Source organism: Lissotriton vulgaris, unplaced genomic scaffold (genome assembly GCF_964263255.1).
Source record: "Lissotriton vulgaris unplaced genomic scaffold, aLisVul1.2 SCAFFOLD_4127, whole genome shotgun sequence".
Taxonomy (NCBI): Eukaryota; Metazoa; Chordata; class Amphibia; order Caudata; family Salamandridae; genus Lissotriton; species Lissotriton vulgaris.
In genome coordinates this window covers 161,514-172,590 of record NW_028251901.1, presented here as the reverse complement: position 1 = coordinate 172,590, position 11,077 = coordinate 161,514, and positions in this window count along the sequence as shown.

Here is an 11,077-nt window from a genome sequence, read left to right as displayed (position 1 = left end):
CTAAACAGGCACTTTCAAATAGAGATTCGATATGTAGGTACACACCCAAATTGTGGCTTGGTAGTTTGTTACCAAATCACAATGTGGGTTTGGTACACACCAAAAGGCCTTTTTGAAGTTGCAAAATGTCAGATTTGCAATTCAGACCTTGGTGACAGGAAAATGCCTTAGTACTTCTGGTCCAGTGTTCTGTGCCGCACCACCCTGTGCAAATGAAAAGACAAAATTCCAAATGTCTGTCTCACCTGCATGGTACACGCTCATTGAACATGTATGATTCTCTGCCACATTGCCTGGTTGCTGCCTATCTGGAGCCAGATCAGTAACTGCCAAGAGTCTGCACATTACTGTTGTTCTCACATTTCCTAGTGCTGAACAAGCTTCCTAATAACATGCTGTCATTAATATGATATAGCTCAGAAACATCTAATAAAAGGAAAAACAGGTGGCCCTTTTTTACTAGTACCGCCATCAACATTTGATAGCTATAACTAATACATTGTTGAGTGGTGTAAATGTGATTCACAATAAAACACTTATGTTGCCATCTGCCATTCCCCAACAATATATCTAAACACTGGTACATTTGCTAGATATTTGTGTCCTGCGATCAATCATGAACTTTAACACCTGCCCAAATTATGCCGTGGATAAATTAAATAACCTAGTACATTTATGTTATTGGAAATACACCAGTTCACAATTCACCCACTAGGTCTAAAGCCAACCTGCTTTTCTTAGACTTTTTGGGCACCAGCTTGGCGATGACATTCAATTTTTTTGGTACATAACTGAGACTGGTATGAGCAATTGATGATAGACTTTATTTTGAAATGTTATCCATGCAATATTTATTACAAAAGATGATAGCTAGGGGATGTTTACACAAAGAATTATATATCGCCTTAAGGGCCATATGTATCATTGTTCCGTTTTGCTATTCCTAAATAGCGATTTTTAAGGAATCAATCGCTATTTAGGAACCGCAAAATGGTATGTATGAAGAAAAGCGCTTTTTATTCGCGATTCCTTAAGCTTCCTTAATTGCAAATTTGCATTTTGCAAATTCGCAATTAAGGAATAATTTCCAATGCATTCCTATGGGCCAGGAGGCCCATAGGAATGATTTCCAAATAATTCTCAAATTGCGAATTCGCAATTTGCTAATCGCTATTTGAGAATTATTGCAAGGGTGCAGGGGTGTCTCAAGGACACCCTGCTGCACCCCTGTAAATTACATGTGTGTGCATATGGTGCACATACATGCTCAATGGGCATGTATGTGCATCATATGCCACCCTCATAAATGCACAATTGTGCATATTTACAAGAAATCGCAAATTACCACCAACTACAAGTTGGTGGTAATTTGCGATTTCTTAACCAAAGTTTGCTAGCCAAAAAATCCTACATACATAGCATTTAAGGAATCGCAAAATAGCGATTCCCTAAATGCTATGGCAAAATAAGGAAAAGCACAAGTTTGCAATTCCTTATTTTGGGAATGTTTCTACATCCCAAAACATGCAAAAAGGCTGTTTGTGATTCGCAAAGGCCGACATTCTGCGAATTTCGGGGTTTGCGAATCACAGAAGGCTTGATACATATGGCCCTATGTGACTGGATAAAATATAGTGAAATAAAACAAAATAACCGAAAGTGGATTTTGCTCCCCTTTGACATTTCGCTTTTATTGCCTATTGGCTGCTAATCCAGTACCTGCCTATGAACATGTTATTTCTTATCACAATTTTCTTTTGCTATTGATCAAGCACAAAGAGTTCAATCTTGGTTGTAGCACATTGGTTTGCCACTCTTGTCTTTATCAATGTTTATTTTAGCAAGCTGCACTATCTGCTTGCCACAGTTACATGCCAGACTTTATTGGCCTCCTGTACATTCGCAATCCCTCTGAACTGGTAAATTAAAAGACAATTAAAAGCTTTGCAACAGCTGGTACCTTTTTTCCTACATACTAAAATCTTTTAAGTGGGTCAGAAAAATGCTTTTGAATCACTAAATATGTTTAGAATTCGAAGATAAATAGGTATTTAGAAGGGGGATGTTGTAGGCGTCCTTCCAAATACTGAAACACTATGCTATGTATCAATGTTTGAACTTAAATCCGATGCTAAAATACTGGAGTTACTGAGACCTCAAAGGAGGTAGTAACCCATTGATTCTCAGACAAACATAAAAAACTAAGAGGCATATTATCAACGGCTTGCGATAAATATCGCTGGCCATGCTTAGCGATATTTTTTTTATCGCAGGCTATCTCTGGATTTTATCACCCTGGTAGCGTGTTATTAACAACGCGTTTCTCCAGGACAATACAAATTCCAGAGATAGCAAGGTTATCGCCCTTTTGCAGGGAACATTGCTGGTTTTCCATGGATGTTCCCTGCAAAACGCCGATAACCTTGCTGATACGACCCAAAGGGTCGTATCAGCATAGTCCACCCCTATGTTAGGGACAGGTAAGTCTGCATTTCAGCAGACGTTAGTTTATGGAAAAACAGCGGTTTTCTCCAAAACTAATGTGTGCTAAAATGCTGGGGCATCCTTGTAAATATTGCGATGTGAACATCAGTGATATTTGCAAGGTAGTCCATCCGGGGTACGCGCAGTGATGCCCACTTTGCATCTCATTAGAGATGCAAAGGGAGGCGTTGGGAAAAAGGGTGCTAACATGCGAATATGCATGTTAGCACCCTCTTGTAAATAGGATGATAGTTTTATCTCAGTTTTTATATAAAGCCCTTGTAAATATGCCCCCAAACTTTTATTTTGTTTACCGAAAAGAGGTCTGCTTTATTTAGACCCTTCACTAACTCTGTAATCTCAATTCTATAGTAACGATTGTGACTTTCTAGGTAAGAATGACAAACACGGTCAATATGTCAAGGTGTACATATAAAGAATTAGCAAGCAAAATGCATGAAATATATCATAAACATGGTTATCAGTAAAGGTTACAGATCAAAGTACAAAGAACTCTGTAAAGGCCAAAGAAAATCCAGCAAAGATTAGTCTTGCAAGAGTGGACATGTCCGAGGAACTGTGGGGGAATTACTTGCTGAGGGAAAAGCTGCAGAATATTTGGCAAGTATCTATGTGTACACTTAACCTCATCGTCAAATCTGTTTTTTTAAGAAAGAACCACCTTTTTTCACTCCATAGGGCATATATATCACCCGAAAAGCTATCTAAGATGGGGAAAGGAAGCCGATCCAGCTGCGCTAAATGCTACAGATGTGCATATGTTTTATCGGTACACAGACAAAATATCGAGTTTTAAATTTCGATATACAATTATATCGAAGTTTAAATATCGATGGGACAAAATATCGAAGGTAAGTAATATCGACAGTCTTAATATCGATATTAGTATGATATCAGTAATATCGAAGTTTTAAATATCGATGTCAATAATATCGAAATAAATAACTTCGATGTTACTAATATCAATTTTTAAATACATTTTGTGTATATTATATTGTATTTATTATGTTTTATTATTTATTTTTAATGTAATTTAATTAAATATTGTCTTTTACTACTGTAGCGGGTTGTGGGTTTATAGGGGAATAGGGTGGGAAGTAATTTAATTATGTTAAATTAATTATTAATTAGTAGGAATTATTAATTAATTAATTGAGAATTAATTTTTAATTAATTTTAATTCATTGATTAATTGATAAATATGTTCTGTAGCGGGTTATGGGTTTATAGGGGAATAGGGTGGGAAGTGATTTAATAATAATTAATTAATTAATATATGTTTGTACATATTTTAATTAATAATTAATTGGTAATTAATTTATATTAATTAGTTAATTAATTAATATAATTTTGTACATATTTTTAATTATTAATTAGTTGGTAATTAATTAATATTAATTAGTTAATGACATTAATTAGAGTAATTTTTTTATATATAATTTTTTGTTATTCTTAATTAATTAATTGGGAAAAATAATATTAATTATTAAATTAAATTAATTACAGCTAATGTGCTAATATATTTACTTTATTGTTATTGTTAATTAATAATGAATTGGTAATTAAATAATATTAATTAATTTTGGGTAAAGGAGTATTTTTAGGGTTCAGGGTCAGTTTTCAGTTTTTGGGTAAAGGAGTATTTTTAGGTTTCAGGGTCAGTTTTCAGTTCTTGGGTAAAGGGGTATTTTTAGGGTTCAGGGTCAGTTTTCAGTTTTTGGGTAAAGGGGTATTTTTAGGGTTCAGGGTCAGTTTTCAGTTTTTGGGTAAAGGGGTATTTTTAGGGTTCAGGGTCAGTTTTCAGTTCTTGGGTAAAGAGGTATTTTTAGGGTTCAGGATCATGGATTTAAATGCAGAGAGCGCGGGATTCAAATCAGGAGGTGAATCCTCTACCTCAGCAGAAATCGGCATTGCTAGTGGTTCCGCCTCTGTAGAGAGATTTTACTCTGTGGATGAGGATACACAGTCACAGTCTCAGCCATCAGAGGGTTTTAGTTCTGATGAATCTACAGGTATTGACTCAGTCAGTAGCTCCCCGGCTAGGAAAACTTCACAGAAAAAACGCTTGTCCAAAAGAAAACCTTCCACTGCAAGTAGCACTACCGATCCCACTAAAAAATTAGCTTGGGATTATTCTACCACTACCTTTTCGTTTCTGGAGCAAGACAGTCCGGCAACTTTGATTGGGGATCACGGCTCCGCTCAAACCTCTCAGCCTCCTGTTACGCTCGATCTTCTTTTTAACACCCTGAAGTTAATGCAAACTGAGGCTAGAGGAGAGAGTAGGAGGGCGAGACAGGAATCAAGGAAGATTCAGAATAAACTTAGGACCATAAGTAAAAGACAGGACGAAATGGTTGAGAGAGTGGTACAAGTGGAGGAAAGGACCAGTAAAGTGGAAGATGATCTGAGAGACTTGAAATCATACAAGGAAGAGCATCAAAAGGTGGCAGAGGACGTCAACTGGAAGTTGGAAGATTTTGAGAACAGGCAGCGTCGTAATAACATCAGACTGCTAGGCGTGGAGGAAGGTCTTGAAGGGGAGGACCCCAGGATGTTTGTGGTGAATTTGTTAAAGGGGGCTTTCCCGGAGATATCTAGCTGGCAGTGGGAAACAGAAATTCAGAGAGCCCATCGTTTCCCATTTTTCCTTAAAAAGGGTCAGCCTCAAGCTGGTGTGCAGAGTGGGCGCCCAAGGGCTTTGCTAATTTTTGTAGGGAATTTCCTCCTTAGACAGCTGATACTGGACAAAGCAAAGCCTGAGTCAAGACGTACCTATAACAATGTCACGTTTTTTGCAAGACCGGACTTTTGCCATGCCACAGTTGAACGTAGATGGAGGCTGAGACAACTGATACCACATATCCAGGCACTGGGCTCTGAAGCTTATTTGCTTTACCCTGCAAAATTGAAAATTGTGACCAAGGGCCAGTTTAAATTTTTCTTTTCAGAGATTAAGGCGAAGGCTTACATGTTGGAAGTTCTGGGATATAAGGAAAAAAAGTAATGGATTTAAGTTTGATATGTTTGTAATACTGGCTGGCAGTGGGGAGGAGTGGCGGCTGCTGCCTCCCTGGCGTCCACATATAGGTCATTCGTGACCTATTTGCCTGTAGGGGGGGAGGGGGGGGCACTTTGGGGGGGTTCAGGGAGGCGGGAGGGGAGAGGGGAGGGAGAAAATGGCACAAATTGTACACAGCGAAATGTAGTTTGAGGCCGTTGCAGGTTTTGTTTAAATGGAGGATAAAGGAAGTCTCGGGTTTGATTAAGAGATGGAACTTGAAGTTGGTGCTAATCTTCGATGTTTTTTGATGACTTGTCGAATTTTGTCAATTAATGTTTGTGGTCTTAATGATCTCCAAAAGAGGCTGCAAGTTGCAGCGTTTTGTAAATCAATGTCTCCTGATTTGATTTGTCTACAGGAAACTCATGTGGAGGGTGGAAAGGGTTTCTTGTTAGAACAAGCTGGATTTAAAGTCTTAGCACATACTAAACAAGCCTCCAAAACTCGTGGGGTGGCGATTCTGGGGAGAGGGGCAGATTGTACTGTACTTAGGAGTAAAGAAGATATCTGGAGTAGATGGGTGATTATAGAAATAGGTTTTAGAGGTGCTAGGTTCACTTTAGTTTCAGTGTATGGCTCAACGTGTGATGACCCTGATTTATTCCAATTTCTGGATGATGAACTCCCAACCTGGGCGGAACCAATTGTTTGTTGCGGTGATTTTAATATCAGTCGACCGGCAAACATTGAGCTACAACTAAGCCATTCTTATACAGGGAGAAAGAAAAGGGTGCATAGAGCGATCGCAAATATGGCTTCGCATAATGCTCTTTCAGATGTTTGGGCCAACCTACATCCACAGATGGATGGGGATACGTATTTTTCCGCCCCTCACAATATAACAGTAAGACTGGACTATTTTTTAATATCTAATGTTTTGATTGCTAATACGCAGATAAAGAAGTTTCCTCGTTTGGTTTCCGACCACAATCCATTATTATTGTCACTTAGTTTAATTGGGTTAGGTAGGAAAATATATAAATGGACATTTGAGCGAGCTCTGTTACAAGATGTGGGTTATTGTAAGCATATGGAAAAGTGGATCAATGAGTTTTGGTTGAACAATGTGGGGAGCACTAATAGTGGATACATTTGGGATGCCTTCAAAGCAGGCGTCAGAGGAGAGACAATAAGCTTCTCAGCTTATAGACGGAAAAAAGAAAGAGAATTGTTCGATCAACAAGTTAACTCCCTTTTGAACGCTGAGTCCGAGTTAAGTAGGTTAATCTTGAGGGGGCTCCCATTGGATCAACAATTGTTGGAGATCATGATTTTAAAGGCGGAAATAGCGGAAAGAATCACTAATAAGACAGCAGTTAGTTATTTAACAAAGAAGGAGCAGGCCTGCGAGTTTAGCGAGCGGGTTGGCCACATTCTTGCTGTTAGAGCTAGGCAGAAAGCTAATGCGGGGGACATCAAAAACATAGTTGACAACTTAGGCAATCTAATTTCTGACTCTAAGGGAATAAGAAATGAATTTTGGAAGTTTTATTCTGAACTATATGATAGGGAGACTGAGGCAGAAACTGACAATATCAGGGATTATTTAGGAAATATTCAACTCAAAAAACTAGATTTGGAGGAAAAAACTATACTTGATGCCACCATAACACTAGAAGAACTGTCTTTAGCTTTAACAGATATCCCTTCCTCGAAGGCTGCAGGACCAGATTTGTTACCAATTGAATTCTATAAGACTTTTATATCAGTTTTGAGAGTGGAGCTACTGGATACACTCATTCAAGCCCAGAGAGGAATTTCAATCCCAAAATCATGGGGCGAGACAATGATTATCGTTATCTTGAAAAAAGGCAAGCCCGCCACAATTCCTGGGTCATATAGACCTATTGCCTTAATGAATGCTGATATGAAGCTTTACTCGAAAATTTTGGCTACAAGGTTGTCCACTGTCATAGAAAAGTTAGTTACCCCAGTCCAACATGGATTTATCCCGGGGAAAGGGACTACTGAACATATCAGGACAGTGATCACCTACTTTGATGCCATGGAGGTTTCTGGCGGCCCTGTCGCAGCTCTATTTTTAGATGCCGAGAAGGCTTTCGACAGGGTCGCTTGGGAATACCTGTGGGAGCTAATGAGAACTTTTGGGTTTGGTGATAATTTTATAAAAGCAATCCAGGTTCTTTATAGGGATCCAACGGCTAGAATTAAAATCAATCGGGAGTTATCAGCGGCGGTGCAGATTAAAAGGGGAACAAGGCAAGGTTGTCCTAGTTCCCCTCTTTTATTTGCATTATATATGGATCCGTATCTACGTAGTCTTGATCTTAATCCCAATATCCCTCCCATGTGTGTAAATGAGACAGTAGTTAAAGTGTTGGCATATGCAGACGATGTCGCGATAATTACTCCTGATCCTGCAATGGCAATAGGTGTAATAGAACATGAGGCCCAAAATTTTGGCAATATTTCTGGCTATAAGCTTAATAGAGCTAAAACACAGATTATTAAAAACTCAGTAGCTCAATGTAATGATCCACGAGTGATTTCCTCTGCAGTCTACCTAGGGGTTGAAATCTCTCCTGATTTAGGGACAGTAGTTGAACGCAACATCTCGCCTTTATTGGCGAAAGTTAGCTCGGACTTGATGAGGATAAACAATCTTAGGCTTACGTTAGTGGGACGCACTAATATTATCAAAATGCTTATACTTCCCAAATTTCTTTATTTTTTTCGTACAATTCCGCTATTATTTGAGTCAATTTGGTTTAACAAGCTGGAGTCGATTCTTAATAAATTCATTTGGTCCTATGGGAAGACAAGACGTGCATACAAGTTTATGACTTTGCCAAGGGAGAGGGGAGGATGGGGGGTTCCTGATTTTAGGTTTTATTATTGGGCATCGGTATTGCAATACATTCAAGGCTTAATTGGTGCAAATGAAGGGGATTCGAAAGTCAAAGCTGTTTCAATTATGATTTATTCAATTGTATTGGGTGAAGATACAGTAAATGCTTTCTTAAAATGTACAGATTCATCATACTTCAAACGTACACGTTTCAAGACAGTCGCTGCTGCTTATAATGTATGGTCTGCTGTTGCAAAAAACTGTGGTTTAGGGAGATTTAACAGATATATTAGACTGTATAGGAATAAGTCTCTACCCCTTGAAGTTTTTTCGGACGCCATTATGGCAGACTGGGACAGAAAAGGTATTAGGAAATTAGGAGATATGCTAGATCCAGACGGAAATATTCTTCTATTCTCAGATCTGTTGGATAAATTTAATATAGCAAGATATAGTTTTTTAAAGTACCTGCAGATTAGGAGTTTTTTTTCTAAGAAAAAAGGAGGGGCAGGCGGATTTAACACAAGTAATATTATGGAGACAATAGAGCAAAGCGGGGTGTGCTCCATTCGATATTTCTATGCCCGGCTAGCTGCTACGAAGAAGGACGACATGGATAGATTTGGTATTAAATGGGCTGGGAAATTAGGGATATCGTGTGAGGTGTTTCAGACGTCCTTGGAGTTAGGTTGTTCAGTCTTCTACTCTGCCCCACTACAATCGCAACATTTCAAAACGCTGTACCAACTTTATCATACGCCAGATCGCATAGCACAGTGGGGTGCAACTTCAGGGATTAGCTGTTGGCGTTGTAATGCTCTGGCTGCAGATAGTACCCACATTTTTGCTCTCTGTCCCAAATTAAGGCCTTTATTAAAGGGTATTGAGGATTTTATGGCCCACACACTTGCTTTAAATGTGACTCTAACACCGACTGTAATTATGTTAGGAGTTAGGGGCTGTGAAGGCGTTCATAGTGAATTTTTATTTGTAGCGATGACGGTTCTTAGGTTGTTGATTGCTAGAGTTTGGTTGGATCCCCTTCCCCCGGGTTTACAACAGTGGATTGCCTTATTATTGGGGACGTTTAACCTTGAAAAGGGTATATATGGGAAGAAAGGTAAAAGGATAAAAAGGTGGGGAAGAAAAATTTGGGAACCGGTACATCGATGGAAGGAAAGGTCAAATGTCTCAGTCTGATGTATTATTAACTTGTTTAATGGTTTTCCTGTTTTCTCCTTTTTATATCGAAGGATATGTTTTGTATTAACATGTTTTTCTTGATAGTAACTTTGGTTTATTATATGTATTAAGTTATCTGTACTCTGTGTTATGTGTGTGCCAGAAAAACTCTTTGTTTAACAATAAAAATATTTTTTTTAAAAATAATAATAATAATTAATTGGTAATTAAATAATATTAATTAATTTTGGGTAAAGGAGTATTTTTCGGGTTCAGGGTCAGTTTTCAGTTTTTGGGTAAAGGAGTATTTTTAGGGTTCAGGGTCAGTTTTCAGTTCTTGGGTAAAGGGGTATTTTTAGGGTTCAGGGTCAGTTTTCAGTTTTTGGGTAAAGGGGTATTTTTAGGGTTCAGGGTCACTTTTCAGTTTTTGGGTAAAGGGGTATTTTTAGGGTTCAGGGTCAGTTTTCAGTTCTTGGGTAAAGGGGTATTTTTAGGGTTCAGGATCAGTTTTCAGTTTTTGGGTAAAGGGGTATTTTTAGGGTTCAGGGTCAGTTTTCAGTTTTTTGGTAAAGGGGTATTTTTAGGGTTCAGGGTCAGTTTTCAGTTCTTGGGTAAAGGGGTATTTTTAGGGTTCAGGGTCAGTTTTCAGTTTTTGGGTAAAGGGGTATTTTTAGGGTTCAGGGTCAGTTTTCAGTTTTTGGGTAAAGGGGTATTTTTAGGGTTCAGGGTCAGTTTTGGGTTTTTGGGGTACAGGGATATTTTTAGGGTTCAGGGTCAGTTTTGGGTTTTTGGGGTACAGGGATATTTTTAGGGTTCAGGGTCAGTTTTGGGTTTTTGGGGTACAGGTGTACAGGGTAAAAATATTTTTTTTTACATTAAATCAATTAAATGAAATTTAAAAAAAAAATTACATTAAAATAATAAGTGTTTTATTTATTTTAAATGTATATGTATTAGTTTTAATTTTGTTTTAATATTTTTATTTAATATTTGTAAAATTATATGTATTTTACAATTATTTTTACATTATTATTAATACATTTAAAAAAACAATATTTTTAATTTCTATATTTTTGTACTACGATATTATTTTTTCGATATTTTTGTACTTACCTTTATGAAGATATGACTCCGATATTTTTGATGTCGATATTTTTGTGCCGATATTTTTGTATTTCGATATTCTGTCTGTCGATATTATGTCAGACATTCGTTCTATCAATTAGTCATTTCTGGAATAGATTGGAAATGACAATTTCAGGTATTTTTGGTCAGTATATAACGGTAAGCCTTCCCCTGGTCATCTTTGGTGTGGCTGATGAATATGTGAGCAGTGTTAGAGATATGTTGTTTTATGCAATGCTACTAGCCAGAAGAGAGATATGTCGGAAATGGGTGAGCAATATACCACCCCAGTATTCAGAATGGTTGGAGTCCCTCATATATATGTCTAGGATGGATCTATCCGGAAAAAAGTCAAAGAAGAAAGCTTTCTGGAATTTGTTACAGCTATGGTT